The following is a 7,448-nucleotide window of genomic DNA, read 5'->3' as shown; positions in this document are numbered from 1 at the left end:
CAGAGTCTGTGAAGTCCTGCTTAGTTTCCCTCCCAGCTCCATCTGACCTTGTTCACCCCTCTCCCCCTTGTTCCCGTCACCCCTTCCTCCCTTGATTTTTCTCAGGTAGGCCAAGCACACTCCCGCCTCAGGGTCTATGTACTGGTGTTTCCTGTGACTTGATTTTGCCATGTTCACTCGCTCTCTGCTCAAATGTCACCTCATCAATGAGACCTAAATATAGCAACATCTACCTGGCACTCTGCCCGTTTGCCTCAGCTGATTTTTCTCTGTAGGACTTAAAATCACCTGATACACTGTATGTTTTCTTGTTTATTTGTGCATCGCCTGGCAACCCTCAATAAAGTATCATCTCTGTAAAGGCAGAAGCTCTGTTTAGCTCACCACTATAGAACCTAGATCAGTGCCTGACACACAGGAGGCTCTCGGTAAACACTTGTTGAATGAATGGATGAATGAATGAATAAATGAATGAAAAGCCTTTATAACAATACTTGACACATAAGAGGTCAAGCACTGGATGAAGAAATGAATAAACAGCATTTAGAAGTGACTGGCACATAGGATGCACTCAGTAAGTACTTGTTGAGTAAATGAATGAATTAAAGCATTTAGAGCAGTAGCAACACGTAGTAAGCCTTTGGTAAGTTTTCTTTTTTTCTTCTTTTTAATTTATTTAATTTATTTATTTCTGGCTGTGTTGGGTCTTCGTTGCTGTGCACGGGCTTTCTCTAGTCACGGCAGTTGGGAGCTACTCTTGGTTGCGGTGTGCGGGCTTCTCACTGCGGTGGCTTCTCTTGTTGTGGAGCACGGGCTCTAGGCACATGGGCTTCACTAGTTGTGGCTCGCGGGCTCTAGGGCGCAGGCTCAGTAGTTGTGATGCACGGACTTAGTTGCTCCGCGGCATGTGGGATCTTCCTGGACCAGGGCTCAAACCTGCGTCCCCTGCATTGGCAGGCGGATTCTTAACCACTGCGCCACCAGGGAAGCCCCTTTGGTAAGTTTTAGTATTTATTATTTAAATGTCAAAACTCCAACATCAAGGGGTGCTCCTTCTGCCTGCACTCCCAAAGGACAAAGACGTTCCTCACTTGGCACTGCGAGTAGGGAGGAAAGGAGAATAAATAGGAGTGGGAGGCCCATCCCTGAGAACCCCCATCTCAGGGGTCCCCAGGATAAGGACCAGTAATTCTAGGACCCTGTGTGGGCTTGCTTTTCCTTTCTTGTATGTCCAAAGAGGCTTCCATGATTCTTATCTATCCTCATGGTGGATCTCTGAATATTGGGGAGTTAACCATCTGCTATTCCCAGATGCAGCATTTCCTTATTATCAGATTAAGCAACACAGAGGAAAGGAGGTAACTCTTACGATGCTAAAACTTTTTTTTGCCCTTGACCTTAGTGAGTGAGATGCCACCATTCAAGAGGTTAACTTTTAAACCCTGAAATTGTATAACTGAGATACTTGAATTCATAAAAAGTGTTAGGACCGCTCCAAGAATTTATCAGCTGTTTGCTATTTAGTGTGAATTAGTTCTCTCAGCGTTTTCACTCCAAACTCCTTATTGATACTAGTCTGAACTCAAGAATGGGAGTTTTGCTTGGGATGGAAGAAAGATTGAGGGAGAGGAATTTTACAGCCACGTCACCAGGAGAAAGGACAGTGGTGAAGGCACTTTTTGCAAATATATGGGCCTCAGAATGATAGAGTGAAGCATATAGGAAGGCAGAAGTCTGGGGATAGGGGTGGGATCAGATGAAAATTTCTTCCAAATGAGAACCAGGCAGCTTCCATACTGACTGTGCTCATTGTGTGAGGCCGGGAAAACCACTTCTCATGACCCTTTTCCAGGGCCAACGGTTTGATGCTAATTCAGTTGGGCAGCTGCAACCCAAGGGAAACCTCTATGTAAACGTTCCTCTAAACTTATTTTTTCTTTTCACTCCTTTGAAGGGTCTCAGTTTACAAGGCTATGTCAGTACTCAAGCAATCCGGCCAAAGCATCTACGTACGGGGCTCTGTGGCCTGGGACTGGTGTTGATTCGGTAAATGTACAGGTCTGGCCGCCATTTGTCCTCCTCCTTCCTCCTTGCGTGGAAACTGTATTCGTTTTGTAGGTTTGACTGTTAGCTCTGCAAACGTAGCACTACCACCTCCTTGCCTGGACTTTGCAGCCATTTGCTACCGTCCTCAAAGATCAGGGGAGAGGTCTTTCCCCCAGAGATGCACGAATCAAATTATACACAGGAACCAAGTTTCAAGAAAACTCACCACGGAAAACCTGAAAGTTGATCAATTAGGGGCTTGCTTCTAACGTTTATTTATAGTTTCTCAATTACTTGATGGGTAGTCTGGAAGACCAAAGAACCTTGAGGCAAAAACGACAGATTACCAGGGCTGCTCAGAGAGCTGTGAGGCACATCTGGAATTTTAGAAAACTAAGTCATCAACAAAAACCATTACCAGCCCTTCAATGTCCTCTAATATGTTCCATCCAGGCAGTCCTCTGCCCCACCCTTCAGCCACCCCTGCTATGGTGATGAGCCCTCCCACCACTGAAGCAACCAGTCCATCTCTGGTTAACTTTACCTGTCAGAAAATTCTTTGTCACTGATAATAACAGGCAGCTCAAATTAAAAATACATTCAAATTTCCAAAATTAAATCTGATTGTTTTTCATGACAGTGGGGATAGCCATAACTACTCCTAGTTTAGCTCTTGAGAATCAGTGGTAGTCAAAACTCAAAGTCCCAATGTCGGTGAGAGTGGTCCCCAGCCCAGCATTATAGGCTGTGAGCCTTTAAAACAGGAAGGGCAATTAGACTAGTTAGTGATGCTATTATTAACAGATACTGATGATGCACTGCTTACCATGAGATGGGCATTACCACAGCCCAGGGAAGAGGGTGGCATTACCTGCATTTTTCAGATGAGAAAACAGAGAGGTTAAGTTGATGCTGCCAGTCAGTAGCAGAGCTGGGAGTTGAACCCTGGAGAGTTTAATATCCAAGCTCATGCTCTACCCACGATGTACCCTCTGAGGGTGGTCCTTAGCTACTCTTCATGGACCCTGCAGGGCTGCGCTGGATGGCAGCAGTCAGAGAGGAGCTCTCAGCCGACCACAGAGTGGCCCACACAAGGTCAGCTCAAGGTCATTTCCCTTCTGATTTCTCCTCAGCCTAGTGGAAATATGACCCCAACTGTCAATGCCTAAAAGAGATTCCCAGAAAGCACTAATATCCAGTGACGTTTCTGGATGCCCTTAACACCTGTGATGCATATCTTTATCTTTTATAGAACATTAAGTTATATAAAAACAGAATGAGAGAATTTCAGAGTTGTCGGAAATTTGCAGATCATCTAGTCAAGGTTTCCTCCTGATATACCTGTTGGGAATAATCTTGCCAAGAGGGAACTGAAGAGATGAAAAAAAGTAAATAAATGTGGGTAGCAAAGTTAGAATAGTTGCTTCTGCTATGCACCCCTTTGGGGAAGGCAAGAGTATCTGAGACCCAGTCCTGGCCTCTGAAGGGTTTGGAGATGAATAGGAATCAAGTTAGAGGGTCAAACTGAGCCCTGACAGTCTCTGCCTCTAAGTTCTCATGGACCAGCTCCTTCTGCACAGCTCTGTATGTTGAGGCAGAGGACAGAGAGATATCCCTGGACATGCAGAAAGCTCCCTGCTAGCTACATGGGACTAAGAAGAAAACTGACCTTTTCCACACTTTTCCTAGAAGCCATAGGGACAAGAAGGGTGGAGTCCATGGGTGTCCCTCCTGTACGAGGCTGACACCATGCTTTCAGGAACCCAGACCGTTGGGGTGTTCTTCCACGCAGTGAGCTGCTGTATGCCTCCCCGTGTTAGTTATCATCTCTAAGCCCCAGTTTTCTTATCTCCGAAAAAGAATAAGAAAGGTACCTACCTCCTAGGAGTCCCATAAGGGTTCAATGAGATAATCTTAGTAAAATGCTTGGAAAAGGCTCTGGCACATAGAAAGCTCTTGACTAATAACGCCAATTAGCATTATTATCACTCTACCCACTGGTGAAAGTTAGAGACAAATAGGGACACACTCCTAGAATAAAAGGGGGGAGGAAAAGCTTTACATTGTGTTTCATTTTGTCTTTTAAATTTTCTTTAAACGTCTAATATGTCTGTTTTTCTATATTTTTCAGGTTATAGAGCTTTTAGAACTAGTACTGAGATTGGACTTAATTTGTAGCTGTGTCCCCAGGCCAATATGGGGGGAGGGAAGGAAAAGGGAAGGGGAGAATATAAATGAAAGAACCTAGAGATTTTGGTCTCGTTTCCTAGATACCTTAGCCCAAAGGGACTATTTCTGCAGTGCTTTTTCCTCAGAGGAAACTCTTAGAGAGTTGTGGTTAATTTTGTTAATGAACTGTCACTGATTGAGGATTTAATGTGCTTAATCCTTGCATACGTTAGCTCGTTGAATCCACCACCACTAGTTGAGACAGGTTCATTTGTCCCATTCTCCAGATAGTTTGCAGAGGCAGGACTCGAACCCATTTTTGTCTCACTCCAAGACAGACTCTTAACCACCACGCTAAACAAATCGTTCACCCAAAACCCAGTGGATCTGGGTCCTGCCTTAAGGCTCGGCCCAGTGAAGCTGAGAAAGCAGGAGAGTGTCCTTGTGCCCTTACCCAGAATTCCTGCCCTGGCCAATCTAGGGATCTTTGAATAAGTCTCTGTAAGGGTAGCTATCTGAGAAAGCGGTGTTGCAGCTCTGAGGACGCCAGCTGGGCAGCTTATGAGAGCAGCTTCTAAGAGGGAGGTTCACTGCGAGAGGCTCCGAGTGGGTCAGACCTGAGGTCATTCATTCCCAGGAACGAGAAGGCGCATCCAAACAGCCTCCAAGTTACCTACTGGGAAGAATGACTCTGTTCCTGCCATCATCCCAGGATGAAGGGCCAAGGATGGCTGAGGTGGGGGCCTTGAGCTCACAGCCCCAATCTCTATCAGTCTCCTCCAACCCACCCCAAATAAAAATAACATTGGATGGGGCAAGCAATATTTTCTTAACCTTATATTTAGAGTCAGTAAAATCTCGTTGAAAAGTTTTATTTAAAGTGCTATGAAATCTAAGTTTTTAAGAATGTAGCTTGTAGACAAGACCCCAGGGCTGGCCTCCTACCCCCTCATCTAGATTTCTACCCAAACCCCTCTTGATAGAAATTCTAGAACTGAGGCAAGATGAAGCCTCATTGAGAACAAAAGCGTTTGCTTAGTATCCCAAGGATGTACAGGAAGGCTGGAAAGACAAGTCTTCAGGAGAGAGAACTTTCTGGTCACAGGTGGAGCCTGGATGGAAGAGGGATGAGAATAGATGCAGAGGACAAACAGTAGTCACAAAGTCCTTGGTTTAAGTACTTCTCTGATAAGTGTCTCTGCGAATCAGAAGTTGATACTTTGACAGTGATCACTATCCAGTTCTTATTATAAAATTTAACCTCTCGATCCGAGAACTTCGAAAACTGAGACTGTTTTTATTTTATTTATTTATTTATTTATTGGTTGCATTGGGTCTTCGTTGCTGAGTGCGGGCTTTCTCGAGCTGTGGCGAGCAGGGGCTACTCTTCGTTGCAGTGTGCGGGCTTCTCGTTGCAGTGGCTTCTCTTGTCGTGGAGCACGGGCTCTAGAGCACAGGCTCAGTAGTTGTGGCGCACGGGCTTAGTTGCTCCGCGGCATGTGGGATCTTCCTGGACCAGGACTCGATCCCTTGTCTCCTGCATTGGCAGGCGGATTCTTAACCACCGCGCCACCAGGGAAGTCCCTGAGCCTGTTTTTAAATGTCTTTATTCTACCCTCACATTGGATGATACTTATTCTGTCTCCCCATAGGATTAATCGTCTACCAGGGTATAGAATTCAACTTTGGACACCATCTTCCTTCAGGCTCTCTTCTTTGTTCCATTGTCCTCCAGGATCCAATGTTGCTCCAGAGACATTTGAAGCTGGTTCTTAATCCTTAGTATGCACCTAGGTTTTCTTTTTGGAAACTTGCAGGATCTTCTCTTTATTCCCACATTCTGAAATCTGACAATGACATGTCTGGATACAAATCTATTTTCATCCAATGTCTGGACACGGTGTGGATCCCATCTAGGGCTGTATGGTCTTCAATGCTGGGAGACAGTTCTCAGTTCTTTCATTATATCTCCCCTCTGCTTCCTTTGTCCGGCTCACTTTCCTAGACTAACCTTCAGATGTTTCTTTTTTTCTCCCCCTGTTTTTTTTTTTTTTCTGTCTTTTTGCTTCACTTTTTAGTGTTTGGTTGAATTCTTCCTTTCTACTACCATATTTAAAAATTTTCAAAAGCCCATTTTCATTGTTTTTCAAAGGACCCCTTCTTAAAAAAAATAGTCACCTCTTCTTGTTTTCATGGATGAAATATCTTTTCTTACCCCTCCAAGGGTATTAACGTTAGCTGTTTTCCAAGTTTAATTTTTCCTGAAAAGTCTCTTTTTCCTCCAAGATTGTTATTTATTTCAATTTATTTTGTTCTCCATCTTTCTTTAGATATCTGCTCACCCTTGATCATCTGCTCACATTTATAAGGAAGGGACATTTTGTGTCCATGGTGAGCTTTGCTGAAGAGCAGTAGTTCTCAACTTTACTGAATAGGTGGGGGACTTCTTAAAGTAGATCTCAGGGTCCTACCCCAGTGGTTCTTATTCTGTAGGTCTGGAGCAGGGTGTGAGAATTTGCATTTTTAGCGGGTTCCCAGGTGTTGCCGATACTGCAGGTTTGGAGACCACACTTTGGGAGCCACCGCTCTGACTGTCTGTTTTCTTGGGAACTCCCTGAGAGAGCCATTTTTAGCTATTTCTCCTTGGGATGGTCAGATTCCTCAAAGAAGCATCTTCCAATCTCATGCTCAGGGTCTAGGCCCTGCTGCTAGCACTTTGCTGACCTAAGAGGGCTTAGAGGGAAGGTCTAATCATTAGATGTGTACGTTTTCATCTGATCCCCCTGTTGTATTATGGTAGACTTGCCATCAACCATTGCTAGAATCTTCCAGTCCAGAGACCCTCTGTTCCACCCTCTCCAGAGGGAAAAAACCTCTCGACTTGTACCAGTGGAGACGAGTGACCGTCCCTCTGCCGGGGACCCAAATGTGTCCCAAGCAGACTCTCAGCTGATCCTCCTCGAGCCCCGCCTTTAGCGCCACTTACTGGAACCACTAATTCCTGCACATCCGGGGGGTGCTGAGCGCAATGCATTTGCACCTCACCTCCTACCCTGTCGGCTTCGGATTCTGGTTCTTGGGTCTGAAATGTCAATAGTCCTTGTCTTTCTGCCTGCAGCTGCCAAGACTTTGTTGCTCTGTTCTTCCCCTTCATTTTCTTTGTCCTTGTGGGTTTCTACCCTTTTGAAACCTCCGTTGCTGTCATTTCAGCGGGCTTTCAAGAGGAAAGAGCG

Source organism: Globicephala melas, chromosome 21, assembly GCF_963455315.2.
Source record: "Globicephala melas chromosome 21, mGloMel1.2, whole genome shotgun sequence".
In the NCBI taxonomy this organism is placed as follows: domain Eukaryota; kingdom Metazoa; phylum Chordata; class Mammalia; order Artiodactyla; family Delphinidae; genus Globicephala; species Globicephala melas.
Note: the sequence above shows the minus strand (reverse complement) of the source record.